Source organism: Panthera tigris, chromosome B4 (genome assembly GCF_018350195.1).
Source record: "Panthera tigris isolate Pti1 chromosome B4, P.tigris_Pti1_mat1.1, whole genome shotgun sequence".
NCBI classification, from domain to species: domain Eukaryota; kingdom Metazoa; phylum Chordata; class Mammalia; order Carnivora; family Felidae; genus Panthera; species Panthera tigris.
The window spans coordinates 116,318,594-116,335,422 of record NC_056666.1 but is presented as its reverse complement, the minus strand read 5'-3'; the positions used below and the strand labels follow the sequence as shown (position 1 = coordinate 116,335,422).

Genomic DNA, 16,829 nt, shown 5'->3' with positions numbered 1-16,829 from the left:
TAAATATTTCCCTGAAATTTCTTTACACTTGTGTTGTTGAGAGCTATAGATTGTTTTGCTTCTTCTTTCAGAATTGTGCTGGAGATTTGGTCTTTTGGCCTTTTCTTTATTTGCTTTTTGAGTTTTTATGTTATTAAATCTTTTTTTTTTTTTATTCCAGTGTAGTTAACATACAGTGCAATATTCATTTAAGGTGTACAGTAGTTATCCAACAGTTTCATACGTTACTCAGTGCTCATCAAGACAAGTGCACTCCTAATCCCCTTCACCTATTTCACCAGTCCCCTCATCTGTCTCACTTCTGGCAACCATCTGTTTGTTCTCTGCAGTTAAGTGTCTCCCTTTGGTTTGTCTGTCTGTTTTTCCCCCTTTGTTTCTTAAATTCCACATATGAGTGAAATCACATGGTATCTGACTTTCCCTGATTGGATTATTTCGCTTAGCATTATACTCTCTAGCACCATCTCTGTTGTTGCATATCATTCTTTTTTTTATGACTGAATAATATTTCATTGCATATTGTATATATATACCACTTCTTTATCCTTTCATATATTGATGGACACTTGGGCTGCTTCCATAGTTTGGCTATTGTAAATAATGCTCCAGAAAACATGGGGATGCATATATCCCTTTGAATTACTGTTTTTATATTCTTTGGGCAGATACCCAGTAGCACAATTACTGTATCATAGGGCGGTTCCATTTTTAATTTTTTGAGGAAACTTCACACTGTCTTCCACAGTGGCTGCACCACTTTGCATTCCCACCAACAGTGCACAAGGGTTCATTTTTCTCCACATCCTCACCAACACTTGTTTCTTGTGTTTTTTATTTTAGCCATTCTGATAGGTTTGAGGTGATATCTCATTATGGTTTGGTGTTCATTGCCCTAATGATGAGTGATGCTGAGCATCTTTTCATATGTCTTTTGGCCATCTGTATGTCTTCCTGAAGAAATACCTGTTCATGTCTTCTGCTATTTTTAATTGGATTATTGGTGTTTTAGATGAGCCGTATCAGTTCTTTCTATATTTTGGATACTAACCCTTTGTCGGATAGGTTATTTGTAGGTATCTTCTCCCATTCAGTAGGTTGTCTTTTATATTTTGTTAGGAGACATTGCTATGACCAACGTCAGAAAAATTATTGCCTGAGCTCTCTTGTAGGATTTTTATGTTTCAAGTCTCATATTTGGTCTTTACTCCAATTTGAATTTACTTTTGTGTATGGTGCAAACAGGTGGTCCAGTTTGACTCTTTTGCATATAGCTGCCCAGTTTTCTCAGCACCATTTGAAGATACTTTTCCTCTTTGCATATTCTTTCCTGCTTTGCCGAAGATTACTTGACCATATAATTCTAGGTTCATTTCTGAGTTTTCTATTATGTTTTATTGATCTGTTTTTTGTTTCAGTACCATATTGTTTTGATTCCTGTAGCTTTGTAATATGGCTTGAAGTCTAGAATTGTGATACCTTCGGTTTTGCTTTGCTTTGCTTTGCTTTGGCTATTCAGGATCTTTTGTGGGTCCATACAAATTTTAGGATTGTTTGTCCTAGTTCTGTGAAAAATGCTGTTGGTATTTTGGTAGGGGTTGCATTAACTCTGTAGAGTGCTTTGCATAGTGCAGACATCTTAACAATATTTGTTCTTCTAGTCCATGAGCATGGAATATTTTGTCATTTCTTTGTGTTGTCTTCAGTTTCTTTCCTCAGTGTTTTATAGGACAGACCTTTCACCTTTTTGGTTAGGTTTATTCCTACGTATCTTAGTATTTTTCATAAATAGTAAATGGGACTGTTTTCTTAATTTCTCTTTCTGCTGCTTCATTATTAATGTATAGAAATGCAATAGGTGTCTGTATATTGGTTTTGTATCCTTCAGCTTTACTGAATTTGTTCATCAGTTCTCGCCATTTTTCAGTGGAGTCCTTAGGGTTTTCTGTATATGGTATCATGTCATCTGCAAAGAGTGAAAGTTTTACTTCTTTACCAATTTGGATGCCTTTTATTTCTTTTTGTTGTCTGATTGCTATGGCTAGGACTTCCAGTACTGGGTTGAATGAAAGTGGTGAGAGTGGGCATCCCTGTCTTATTTCTGACTGTAGAGGAACAGCTCTGTTGTTGTTGTTATTGTCATTTTTTTCTTCATGTAAGATGGATGATATTAGCTGTGTGTTTTTCATATATGGCCTTTATAATGTTGAGGTATGTTCCCTCTAAAACCACTTTGTTGATGGTTTTTATCATGAATGGATGTTGTACTTTGTCAAATGCCTTTTCTGCATCTTTTGAAATGATCATATGGTTGTTAGCCTTTCTTTTATTTATATATTTTTTGGAGATTTGATTTTTAGTAATCTGTACACCCAACATGGGGCTTGAACTTACAACTCTGAGATCAAAAGTAGCACGCTCCACCACCCGAGTCAGCCAGGCACCTCTCCTTTCTCTTACTGATGTGATGTATCACGTTGATTGATTTGTGAAGATTGAACCACCTCTACAACCCAGGAATAAATCCCACTTGATCATGGTGAATGACTTTTATAATGTATTGTTGGATCTGGTTTGCTAATATTTTGTTGAGGAGTTTTGCATCTGTGTTCATCAGGGATATTGGCCTGTAGTTTTCTTTTGTAGTGTTGTCTTTATCTGGTTTTGGTATGAAGGTAATGCTGGTCTCATGGAATTAATTTAGAACTTTTCCTTCCTTTTCTGTTTTTGGAACAGTTTGAGAAGAATAGGCATTAACTCTTCTTTAAATGTTTGGTAGGATTTTACTGTGAAGCCATCTGGTCCTGGACTTTTGTTTGTTGGGAGTTTTTTGATTACGGATTCAATTTCTTTGCTGGGAATTGGTGTGCTCAGATTTTGTGTTTCTTCCGTTTTGGCTGTTTCAGTTTCAGTTTTGTTTCAGTTTTGGCCATTTATATGTTTTTAGGAATTTATCCATTTTCTCTAGGTTGTCCTTTTTTTTTTTTTTTTTTTTTTTTTTTTTGGAGAGAGGGCACAAGTGAGCAAGGGGCAGAGAGAGAGAGAGAGAGAGAGAGCGAGAGAATAGCAGGGCTCACCTGGAGCTTGTGTTTTACCCAAAGTGAGGCTTGAGCTCACCCAAAGCGTGGCTCAAGCTCACCCGATGTGGGACTCAAACTCATGAGCTGTGAGATCATGACCTGAGCCAAAGTCAGATGTTTAATGACTGAGCCACCCAGGAACCCCAATTTGATGACATGTATGTGTGGGTAAATCTTCAAAACCAAGTATATCAATTATTTCTTTGTAATCTTGATTTTTTAGTACATCATAGTATGTTAACATTTCATTTGATGTTTCCAATTTGTGAAATTGTGAAACTTGTTCATAAGTATTCTTACTCTCCTCTTGGGGTATATGGTAAGTATTCCTGCCAAATTAAAGGTGGGCATGGCCATGTGACTTGATTTAGCCATGAAGTGTGAGTAGAACAAGTGTGTGATACTCCTAGATGGAAACTTTAAATATTGAGTATGTACTTGGGGGGCCTGGGTGGTTCAGTCAGTTGAGCATCCACTCTTGGTTTTGGCTCAGGTCATGACCTCACGGTTTTGAGTTTGAGCCCAGCATTGGGCTTTGTGCTCTCTGTGCAGGCCTCCTTAGGATTCTCTCTCTCTGCCTGCCCCCTGCTTACACTGTTTCTGTCTCTCTTGAAATAAATAAATAAACTTAAAAAAAAAAAAGTATATACTTTGCCACACTGTCTCCTTCCTATGGTAGCTGCTACTTTAGCCTAGGTCCTTTAAGTCACCTCTCAATGAGCATTTAGCATGAAGGAATAAAATCTTAGTTATTTTGAGACATCAAGATTTGTTGGTGTCTGTTATTGTAGCATAACTTGGTTAAACTTCTATGATTGGTCTTAATATGATTTTTTGTAGGAACATTTATTGATCAAACATATGTCAGATAAAAACTATTCTCCCAGAGTATATATATCTTTTGAATTTCAGCTTAAGTGATTGTAATAATCAGTAAAGTTATGAAGAGTGTCTGTTGGAATGATCAGTTATGTGTCTTAATTTTATTCGTGAGCACAATAGTGTAGTGACAGGTATTAGACAATATTGGTAGGTTCGGAAAAGAAGGGAAGTTCAGAATGGAATGGTACCTGTTCCAGAAGTGACCAGATTTCATACCTGATAACATTAAATATAGGCCATTTGTTTCAGAAAAGAAAGAAAGAAAGAAATCCTTTCTGAGCATAGTCCATTTTGGAAGCTCATCTGTTAAGTAAGTGAGTAGCCTGAGATTACACAGCTACTTATTGGCAGGACTGGGGAAGAAAAGTCAGCCCTTTTGACTCTAATCCTGTGTCCTTTTTATTATTAAAACATTTTCACTTATTCTCTTATAAGATTTTTAAACCACTCAGTCTTTAATTATGCCTTTCCTTTCATTCTTAGTTTTTTCCCCTAAACTTAATTTACATTTTCCCACCAATTTGCACAGAATTGTGTTAATCACAATTTGCGGCTCATGACACATTATTCTCACTGGTCTGTGCATGATTTTATCTAGAGTGTATTTATACATCAGTAAAGTAGTATCTGTGAATCCAACTTCTCAAACATTACCAATTGTTTACATCTTCTGTGTGTTCTTGCCTCTCCCTAAATGCTGGCTATCATTCTGAAATTTGTATTTCAGTCTTTTATGTTTCATAAAGATTTTATTATAAACACATTTACCTAAACAATGTATTTTTTTTTTTTTTGGTTTTTGTTTATAAAACAAGTATGCTAAAAGGTAGTCTTCTGAATTTGTTTTTTTGATTTGATACAGTGTTATTAATATTCTTGTCGCATGTAATTGTTGTTCATTCATTTTTACCACTGTATATAGTCTTACATTCTGCAAATTTATCAGGATTTATCCATTTTCCTTATTACAGACATTTGGGTTGTTCCCAGTGTTACGCTGTTACAGACATGTTGCTGTGAGCATTTCTGTTCATATTTCTGGGTAAACATGTATTAAAGTTTCTCTTGGATATGTGCCCAGAATAAGAATTATAGGATCATAGGGCATGTAATATTTAACTTTACAAAATGGTACCTAATTAATTTCCACTATTAATTATAATAATATATTGTATATTATATATTAATCATAATTAATTTGTTAATATAAATTATATATTAATTTCCACTATTATAATACTGTTCATTTTTTTTTTCTTGACCAGGATTGCCAGAGGTTTACCAATGTTATTAATCTTTTGAAAGAACCAGGGAAACTATTTATGAGGCTTGTTGTAATGTTTTAGATAATCAATTGTCATGGTTTAAACTAAGGCTTAGCAGTGGAGGTAGAGGGTGGTGGGATGGAGAACTGTGAGAGGTATGAAAATAGCACAGTCTGACTTGATCCAATTGGATATGCATTTGAGGGAATGGAAATTGTAAAGAATGACCTTTGAGTTTGTGGCCAAATATGAATCAAGAGTATAGATGTAGTTACTTTGTCTGATCTTGCAACTGCAAAGTGCCTAGATCAGTTTTGTTTCCATTAGCGTATGTGCCATTATTTTCCGATTTTAAAAATAAAGCTTTTAGGGGTATTGTTTTTTCTCTAATGCTTGGGGAAACATTTTATTTAAACTGCTTTACCTTCCTCAAGAAGAACTTTGAAACTATTGTTCTAATATTATCAGTAGTTGACTCTTCACCAAATAAAATAAGCTGGATTACTCTAGAGAGGATAGGTCAGGTACTACACAAAGCTGTAAACTCCCAGTGCTTCCTTTATTGCTTAAAAGTGTTAGTTTTCAAGGGATTAAGTAATGTAATTTGAAGCCCAGAATAATCAATAGTCTACTTCAACCTATTGTGGATCTACTTTGAGAAATAGTTACATGCAAACCCATGATTAGGAGCTCTTATCACTTAATTGAGATAGACAATAGTAATTTGAATTGCCTTCTTTGTTTTTGAATTATAGTGGAAGAGTTTCGATTTTTTTAGAGTAGTAATATTTCACCAGCCATCAAAGATGATTTTCAAGGGTAGGAGATAATTGGCAGAGCAAGTGTTTTAAAAACAGTTTGTAGGGGTGCCTGGTTGGCTCAGTCAGTAGAGCCTATGACTCTTGATCTCTGGGTAGTGAGTTCAGGCCCCACACTGGGCATGGAGCCTACTTAAAATTTAAAAAATTAAAATTAAAATTTATATTTTCAGTGAACTCCTAGTTTTACAATATAATTTAAAGCATTTTTAAATCATAGAAAATATGGTAAAATTAATTTAGCTAGAGTGAATAATAATTTGACCCATTTACAAAGGAATAGATAAAAAGTAATGAAGTCTTACATTTTTCAGATACCTTTTTGTTTTCAAATCTTTTCTGCTTTTTCAGTGGGCCTTTTCCTTTTTGTGTATAACCATTTGTGTATCAAAATCACACACTACCTCAAATGATTACAATTGCTCTCTTGGTTCTGCTGTGAGTAAGCCCATTATTATCAAAAGCATCATATGACATTTCTAATAGATGACTTTCTGAATTCACTGAAACCAAACAGCTGTTTCAAACAAATGCCCTTTCTGTGGGGATTTATCATCTGCAAATCAATTTATTGTTATTTGTGATGAAAGTATTTACATTTTGAGTGATTTTTAAAAATCAGATTTTAATCATATTTTAAATTTTAATGTATTTTCCAACAATATAAGCAGAAATACATGTTAAAGAAAATAAAATACTTCTGGTGGAAAGCCAGAGGATTTGGGGATTATTTATACCAATGAATGTATTGAGATGCAACATTAATAAGCCTGTTAGAGATTTCTTGGTGACTGGTTTCGGTTTTGTCTAAGATGTTACTGAATCCAAGAGATAATGAATCAAGATGAGTAGGGATTTCACTTCATGTTCCAATATAGTGAACTAAAGGTCTTGATCTTTTCAGCCAATCAGATTGTTTTACATAAGTTATCAAATTGGTGAAGCAGTTTTCATGAAAAGTACAGTTTGAGTATTTTCTTTGTTGAATGAATTATTTGACTTTTGTAATAGTTTTAACAACATTTAGTGTATTAACCTGCATTACTGTCACTGGAGTACTGTAACTTTATTGTTCTGGAAATGATATACTACCTCCCCAAGACTAAGTTTCTTGTGGGCAGAGTTCATGTTTTATTTATCTTTCTGCCTTCATGCCACATATTGCCTAGGACATGATAGGGCCTCTGTGTGAGTGTTTATTGAATGAACGAATGAAACTTCTTAACATAAAAGGAAAAGCCTAAGCAGAGCCATCAGAATGGGACAGTGATCTAAAACTTTGCCAGTTAATAAATTGACTTTAAATAGAAATACTTCAGGTTATAAAAGATTACTAATCTCTGTTATTTACTTCATTCATTCATTAGGCAGGTTTGGTGCCTATTGAGTGTTAGGTTTTGTACTAAATGCTGGGTTTTGTACTAAATACAACCAGTGAAAAAAACATTAAGTCCCTGCTCTCAAGGGGATTAAATTCTAGTGGAGGGAATCAGCAGTAAACCAGTATTTAGAATGTCAAGCAGGAAGACTATGGTGGAAATTAAAACAAGGAAGGGGGATAGAGTGTAACCTGGGTATAGAGTTGTCACTTTTATATAGGGTGACCAGGGAAGCGATGTCTGAGTAGAACCCAGAAAGAAGTGAGACTATCTGGGAGAAGTGCATTCCAGGCCAAGGAAGAGCAAGTACAAAGGCAGGATCAGCAAAGAGACTATGCTGTGCTGCTAGAATGGAGTAGGTGGGAGCAGAGAAGGATAAAAAAGGGGAATGGCAGACAGGTCATTTAGGACCTGGTAAGCCATTTAAGGATTTTGGCGTTAACTGTTGAGTAAAGTGCCTTTTGTTGGAGGATTTTTAAGAAGAGAGATGATGTTAGTATGTATGACTTAGTATGTATGCTCTGGTTGCTACTGGTGGTCAATGGGGCAGGAAGGTGGTGGGGTGGGAGCAGGAAGAGCATTCAGGATGCTCTGAATATTCTAGGCAAAGAAATGATTGAGGTTGAGTTAAAATTTTAGCAGTTTAGGTGGTAAGGCATGGTCAGACTCTGGATCTATTTTGAAGGAAGGGCCTACGGGTTGGGTGATGCATTGCTTTGTGGGATATGAAGAAAACCAGAACACATGATAGACTAGTAAGAGGAGCAGGGTTTAGAGGGAGTGGAAAATACATGTGTTATTTACTCCTTCATATCTGTCCCTCATGCTAGGCTTTAATTCTCTAGCTAGAATGGGAAAGAATTGCTTCCTAACTCTCTGGAAATTTGGTACTCTGGAAAGAAAACTCAGTTGGGATCCCTAAAGTGGCATTTTAAGACCTGATGCTCTCACTTTCAGATGCTTTGCCAAATCATTTTTTTGAGCCTCTTCAAGCTCTGTTTCCCTAGCCATAAAATGGATTGGCTCCTATGGTCACTGACATTCTTTCATTTATCACAATTTGTGTCTGATTCATTCTTTTTGGAGGTGTTTTGATGACTTCCCTTTATCCACTTAATAGTTGTAGGCATTCGTCACATTTCTGACCTTCCCTCTTATCACACAATTCTTCCTGGCTTTAATCAGTTTTATAAATGTCACTCTTAGGGGGCACCTGGGTGGCTCAGGTCATGATCTCACAGCCCATGAGTTTGAGCCCTGCGTTGGGCTCTGTGCTGACAGCTCAGAGTCTGGAGCCTGCTTTGGATTCTGTGTCTCCCTCTCTGCCCCTCCCCCAATTACACACACACACACACTCTCTCTCTCTCAAAAAAATAAATAAATAAATAAACAAACATTAAAAAAAATAAATGTCACTCTCAGATCTGTAAAGTGACTTTTTTTCTGAGTTGTGGACTCATTTAAGTTTGCTCCAGTAAGTTCAGTCTTGAATTCATTGCCCCCCCCCTCCAAATTTGCTCTTCTTCCTGAGCTCAGCAATTGGTAATTTCAATGATGTGATTTCTATTGTTAATAGCTGACCATTAGCCTTATTGAATTACTAATATTCAGTTTGCTAAGATAAGTTCATTGGAATGAAGTTTGGGAAGTTGCCTAGCAGATCTCAGTGTGATCCATGATCCTGAAACACTTTCAGGGAGCCTGCGAAGTCAAAACTTAATTTTTATAATACTAAAACATTATTTGACTTTTTAAAACTGTTGACATTTGCTCTGATGCTACATATGCAGTGGTCTATAAAACTACTAGCTCCTTATTTCAAATTGTAGCAGTGGCATTCTTTCCCTATGTGCATTTGCAAGGAAGGAAACAATTTCACTTAACAAGGTTTTTGATGAAGCAGTAAAATATATTAATTTTCTTAAATCTTATCCTTAGATACATGTCTTAATAGTCTGTAATGAAAAAGGTAGTGTAAAACATTTCTGCCTCATGGTACATTTAAAAGGATGATGCATAGCATTCATTTACATAAATAGACCTCTGTGACATAGTTGAAGGAGAAAAGCTGAAATACAATAGTAATAGGAAAACAGCCTAATGTGAGTCTGGACTCTGTTACAGCTTTAGTTTTATTTAGTTCACCAGTGGTATCGGATGTTTTGAGTGCAGAATCAAAGACTTGCCCTTCATTATGTCTTAGGGTCTGAGCACTTGTGAGACTCAAGAAATCTTCATGCTTTACAGCCCAGCCAACTGTTCATAAAACTGTAAGATGTCTTGCCGTTTCACAGCCCAACTGCTGGGATTTTGAGCAGCTGAGACATTTTCTTTTCTCCTTTGCTCCATCCCTGGCTTTCCTCTCTTCTGGAGAAAGCATTTGCCTGATACCCTGATGCCATCCTGTAGTGGGTGTGGCTTTGCACTTGGTGAAGGCCCTTGTCCTTTGGGGATGCTTTTCTCTTAGCTCTGTTGCCCTGTTGCCAGCATTTTGCACCCCTGCCTCCCTACTCCGCAGCTCCAGTATTTGGAAAACATCCTTTTGAGAAAGTGCAGATTTGCTTTGGGAATGAGGCTGCTAATGATTTTAATCTGTTGTGCCAGCCACTGTGCTCCCCTTAAAAGTTTGTTAAATGTTGGACTAATTTTTTCCTTCCGTAGCAGGTTCACTCTTCATTTCATCATGACCCCAGCTTCCTTTCATTACTGGAAAGGGCTTGTTCCTGTAGGAATTTAGTTTACTTATGTTTCTTTGCATCTCAGCTCTCTCTGAGATGATTTTATACTCTCTGTCTTGTTCTTGTTGTTGAGGTGGGAGCAATGAAAGTCTTTTGCAAGTTTCTATATCCTAACCATAAGCAGTAATCCAAATATTTACTCTCTTGTGTTCAAAATAATTGATATAGGTTGACTGTTCACAATGAAATTATTTAGCCAGTTCTTTTAATAAAATTCTACTAAAATAAGGTATTGGCCATATTTAAGCTTGATGAAAAACCGATGTAAATGTGTGCTGACACAGGAAAAAAAACCTTTTATTGTGGTAAAATACATAGAACATAAAATTGTACCATTAAGTGACATTAAATACGTTCAGAATGTTGTGTAATCATCACTATTGTCTATTTTCAGAGCATTTTCATCCCAAACAAAAATTCTGTACCCCTTAGGTGATAACTCCTCATTGCTCCCACCTTCTTACCCCTGCTAACCTCTATTCTGTATCTGTGCAGAATTTACCTAATCTAGATATTTCATATGAGTAGAATCATACAATATTTGTCCTTTCGTGTCTGACTTACTTCATTTAGCATAATGTTTTCAAGGTTCATTCATGTTGTAACATGTATCAGAACTTTCCTTTTTTTGCAGAATAGTATTCTGTGTGCGTATGTTTCACATTTTGTTTATTCCACTTATGTTGTTTGTACCTTTTGTCTGTTAGGATTAATGCTGCTCTTGACACTAGTATTGAAACTAGCAATATACTAGCAGTTGAAAATTGCTGTTTTCAGTTCTTTTTGGTATATCCCCAGGAGTGGAATTGCTGGGTGATATGGTTATTCTTTGTTTAACTTTTTGAGGAATCCCCAGACAGTTTTCCACAGTGGCTGCATATTTTAAGTTCCCACCAGCAGTGCGCCAGTGGTTTTATTTGTCCACATCCTCACAAACATTTGTTCTTTTCTTTTTGATCAACATTTGTTATTTTCTGCTTTTTATTTGTTTTGTAGTAGCCATCCTAGTAGATGTGCAGTGATATTTCATGGTGATTTTTATTTGCATTTCTCTATGAATAATGTTGAACATCTTTTCATGGTACTTATTGACCATTTGTGTATCTTCTCTGGTGCAGTGTCTTTATAGTCCTTTGCCCATATTTTAATCATATTTGTATTTTGTTCTTGAGTTATAGGAGTTCTTTATTTTGGCTATTAAGCCCTTACCAGATAGATGATTTGCACCCATTTTCTACCTTTGTGCCAGTTGTAATTTAAGTCTCTTGATACTCTCCCTAGATGCTCAAAAGTTTTTAAATTCTAATGAAGTCTTTCTAATTTGTCTACTTTTCTTTTTTGTTCCCTGTGCTTTTGGTTTCATATTTAAGAAGTGATTGCCAAATCTAACGTCATGAATATTACCTCCATGCTTTCTTCTAAGAATTTTATAGTTTTAGCTCTTAGATTTAAGCCTTTGATCCATAGTGAGGTAATTCTTTGGCATAAGAGTCCAACTTCATTCTTTTTCATGTGAATAGATCCAGTTTTCCCAGCATCATTTGTTAAAAAGCACTATGCTTTCCCTACTGAATGATCTTGGCAACCTTGCTGAAAATCAGTTGATCATAGATATGAAAGTTTATTTCTGGGCTCAGTTCTGTTTCATTGGTCTTTGTGTCTGTCCTTATGCCTATACCATGTTTTGATTATTGTGATTTTGTAGTAAGTTTTGAAATCAAGAAATGTGAGTCCTTCAACTTTGTTCTTTTACTTCAAGATTGTTTTGGCTATTCAAGGTTCCTTGGAATTCCGTATAAATTTTAGGATGGGTTTTTCTATTTCTGTAAAAATACCATTGGGAGTTTGATAGGGATTGCATTGAGTCTATAGATCATTTTGGGTAATACTGTCATCTTAATATTAAGTTTTCTAATACATGAATACAGAATACCTTTGCATTTATTTAAGTCTTCTGTTTAGGTCTTCTTAAAGCAACATTTTGTAGTTTTCAGTGTACAAGTCTTGTGCTTCCTCATTTAAAGTTTTTCCTAAGTATTTCATTGTTTTTTATGCTATGTAAATGTCCTTTTCATGTATTTGTTGCAGATATACAGAAATGGCAACTGATGTTTGTTTATTTTGTATCCTTCACCTTTGCTGAATTCATTTAGTAGCTCCAACAGGTTTTTATATGTGATTCTTTAGGGTTTTCTACATATAAGGTCTTATCATCTGTAAATAGAAATAGTTTTATGTCTCCCTTTTCAAGTATGATGCCGTTTATTTCTATTTCTTGCCCAATTGCTCACGCCAGAACTTCCAGTATTATGTTGAATAGGAGTAGTAAAAGTGGGCATTTTTGTCTTGTTCCTGATCTTAGGGGAACAGTTTCCAGTTTTTCACCTTTGCATATAATGTTAGTTGTGGTTTTTTCATATATGACTTTAATCATGTTGAGGAACTTCCCTTCTATCCCTACTTCATTGAGTATTTTATCATTAAAGGGTATTGGATTTTGTTAAATGTTTTTTTTTTTTTTCTGCATTAATTGATGTTCATGTCTTTCATTCTGTTAATGTGTTATTACATTGATTATTTTCTCATATTGAACCTCCTTGCCTTCTGGGGATAAATCTCATTTGAGTCATAAGTGTGATCCTTTCAGTACTTTGCTGAATTTGGTTTCTTAGTATTTTGTTAGGGACTTCTACTCTGCAAATGAATTGGAGAATGTTAGTAGTTTTAGTATTACTATTTTAGTATTTTATTGGTAGTAGCCTGTAGTTTTCTTGTGGTGTCTTTGTCTGGCCTTGCTATCAGGGTAATACTGGCCTCATAGAATGAACTTGGAAGTAATCACTTCTCTTTAGCTTTTTGGAATATTTTAAGAAGGATTCTTATTAATTCTTCTTTAAATATTTGGTAGAATTTGTTAGTCAAGCCATCTGTTCCTGGGCTTTTCTTTGTTACAAGTGTTGATTACTGATTCAAACTGCTTATGTGTTTGTTCAGATTGTCTATTTCTTCTTGAGCCAGTTTTGGTAGTTTGGTCGTTTCCAGGAATTTGTCCATTTCATTAAGTTATCCAGTGTGGTGTTCAGCTGTTCATAGTAATTTCTTATAATCCTTCTTATTTCTGTGTAGTTGATGGGTTGTCATCACTTTCATTTCTGATTTTAGTAATTTAAGTTCTTTTTTTTCTTAGTCAATCTAGCTAAAAGTTGATTTTGTTGAAGGGTTTTTTTTTTTCCCCTCAAAGAACCAACTTTTGGTTTTGTTGACTTCCCATTGTTTTTTCTGATCTCTGTTTACAGTATAATCTTTATTATTTCTTTTTGCTAGCTTTGGGTTTCATTTGCTGTTTGTTGATTTAAGATCTTCTTTTATTATAGGTTTTACAGCTGTAAATTTCTTCCTAGCATTGCTTTTTCCTATATCCCATAAGTTTTGATATGCTGTGTTTTGTTTTCATTTGTTTCAAGGTATTTTCTAATATCTCTTGTGATTTCTTCTTTGACCCATTGGTTGTTTAAGAGTTATGCTGTTTAATTTTCACATATATGTAAAATTTTCATTTTTTTTCCTGTTACTGATTTCCAGTTTCATTTTATTGTGATTGGAAAACATACTTTGCATGATTTGCATCTTTTTAAATTTATTAAGACGCCCTTTGTGGTCTTACTAATAAGTATCATGGAGAATGTTCCATTGGCACTTAAGAAGAATGTGTACTCTCCTGTTGTTAGGTGGAGCATTCTATATATGTCAGTTAGATCTAATACATTAGGTATCTAGTGTTGTTCAGGTCCTTTATTTCTTTTATTGATCTTATATCTGGCCCTTCTGTCCAGTGTTGAAAATGGGATATTGAAATCTCCCAATTATTATGATTGTAGAACTATCTTTTTTTTTTTCATTTGTGTTAGTTTTTACTTAATATGTTTTCAAGCTTTGTTTTTAGGTATGTATATGTTTACAGTTGTTATATATTAATTTTTTATTAATATATAGTGCCCTTCCTTATCTCCTGTAACCTATTTTAATTATTTTAGTCTATTTTGCTTGACAAAAATATAGTAATTCCAGCTCTTTTAGTTACTGTTTGCATGAAATACCTTACTCTGACCTTTTAATTTCAATCTCTTTGTGTCTTTGTATCTAAAATACATCTCTTATAGACAATATACAGATGGACCATATTTAAAAAAATCCATTCTGTCAATCTCTGCCTTTCAGTTGAAGAGTTTAATCCATTTACATTTAAAGTAATTACTAATAAGGAAGGATTTACGGTTTTGATTTATTTTCTGTGTCTTGTTTTTTGTTCTTCAATTCCTCCATTATTGCCCTGTTTTTGCACAGTTGATGTTTTGTAGTGTACTTTTCTGATCTCCTTCTTTTTTCCTTTTCTGTAATACTTTTTAATTAACTTCTTAATCATTACTTGGGAACTACAATTAACATCTTAAACATACATGAAACTAGTTTTTATAGTAGTTAGTTCAATAGTATATAAACACTGATCTGTTTATCCCTTTCTTTCCTCCTTTATATTGCTCTTGTGACAGATTGCCTCTTTATACATTATGTGCCCATTAACATAGATTTATCATTTTTCTATGTGTGTACTTTGCCCTTTAAATCATAGGAAAAGGGAGAAAAAAGAGAAGCTACAAATCAAAAGTACAGTTATACTGTCTTTTGTAAGTACATATGAACTTACTTTTACTGATGTTCTTTATTTCTTCTTATGACTTTGAGTTACTGTCTAGTGTCCTTTCATTTTAGGCTGAAACTGTTCCTTTAGCATTTTTTGTATGGCAGGTCTATTACTAATGAACCTCCTTAGCTTTTGTTTATCTGGAAATGTCTCAATTTCTCCTTCATTCTTGAAGGATACTGTTACGAGATAAGATTTTTCTTTCTTTCAGACTTTAAATACATCATTTCCAGTGCGGCCTGATCTTCGTGGTTGCTGATGAGACATTAGTTGTTAACGTATTGAGTATCACTTCTGTGGGTCCAGTTACTTTTTTCCCTTGCTGCTTGCAAGATTCTTTCTTTGTCTTTGGGGTTTTACACTTTGAATACAAAATATCTTGGCATGGATCTCTTTGAGTTTATCCTTCTTGGAGTTTGTTGAGATTCTTGGATGTGTATATTCATGTTTTCCTCAGATTTTTGAAGTTTCAACTATTATTTTTTCGGTTATCATTATTTTTGTCTATGACTCCTGTGATGCCTATGGGGGTACATAGGTACCTCAGGCTCTGTTTGTTTTTCTTCATTCTTTTTCTTTTTGTTCCTCAGACTTGATAATTTTGACTTTCTTAAAGTTTCCTGATCCTTTTATTTCCTGCCTATTTAAATCGGTTGAACCCTACTAGTGAATATTTCATTTCAGTTATTGTACTTTTTTTCAGTTCTGGAATTTCTTTTGGTTCTTTTTTATAATTTGTCTCTTTGTTGATATTCTCCTTTTTCTCGTATATTGTTTTCCTTATTTCCTTTTTTTCTTTTCTTTTTTTTTTTTTTTTTTGTTGTTATTATTGGGTTTCCTTTAGCCCTTTGAGCGTATCTAGGACAGTTGATTTAATATCTTGGACTACAAGTTCCAAATTCTGGACTTCTTCAGGAATGGTTTCTGTTAATTTTTTTTAATTGTGAATGGGCCATGTTTTCTTGTTCGTTTGTATGCTTTGTAATTTTTTGTTGAGGCCAGGACATTTATAATGTAGTAACTCTGGAAACCAGATTCTCCCTCTCCACAGGTGTTTCTTTGATTTTCATTGTTCGGGCTATTCCCATCCATTTGTGACTTTCCCAAACTATTTTTGCAAATATATATTCTTGGTTGTGTGTGATCACTGAAGTTTCTTTCCTGTTATCTTCGCAGTTAGCTATTGGCCTGATGAAGATTTTCTTTAATATCTGGCTCAAACAACAAAGAAGTATTGCTGTCTCTTTAAATCTTCCAACAGATGCTGTTGTGAGGAGCCCCTGCAGCCTGAAAGGGCTTAAAGGAAGGCATGTGTCTGCACTGTGCCGGTCTCTGATCTGCCTGACTGACCGAAAAGTTCAGCCCCCAATTTTTTGATGTCAAGATTCCCAATTGTCTGCCCTGGCACCAACCAGCTGCTCTAGGAGTGATGGACAGGGCTGAGGAATGGGCAGTGTTGATGGGTTTGCAGGTGTGGTTCTCCTAGCAGTCTCTCCCTTTTAGCAAACACTCAGGGTTGTTTTAAGTGTCCAGTCAGGTTCTAGAGTCCTTAAATAGTTGGTTCTGTTTTGGGTTTTTTTTTTCTTCCCACTGTACTGGTTGTTTTGGGTGGAGGGACGAACCCCAATAGCTTCCTACTATGACATTTTTCATCTCGTGGGTCACGGTATTCTTGTATTTATTGTCTTTCTAATGTGTTTATATGGATAGAGGAAAGTTCTTAGGTTTCTTTTTTCTGGTTTGTGTGCTTGACTGTACTGTCAAAGGAAAAGAATTGTCTTCAGATTTTAACACATAAAGGATTAAGATATTTAAGTGTTTTGGGGGAAAAATATAAAGTATGAACTTTTATTTCAGTGCTCTGTCAGTATTTTGTATAGTAACTTCATATTTTATGTAAATAAGAAATTTGTTTCTAGTGAAAAAATTTAATGTTTTTAAATGTTAGTTATTCCTCATTAAGTATGG

At 34.8% G+C, this 16,829-nt stretch overlaps 1 protein-coding gene across 1 annotated transcript in view; it reads left to right on the top strand.

Annotated features, from left to right (window-relative positions):
• Positions 1 to 16,829, top strand: part of CDK17 (cyclin dependent kinase 17) — a 109,614-nt gene that overhangs the window by 44,778 nt on the left and 48,007 nt on the right. The window lies entirely within an intron of this gene.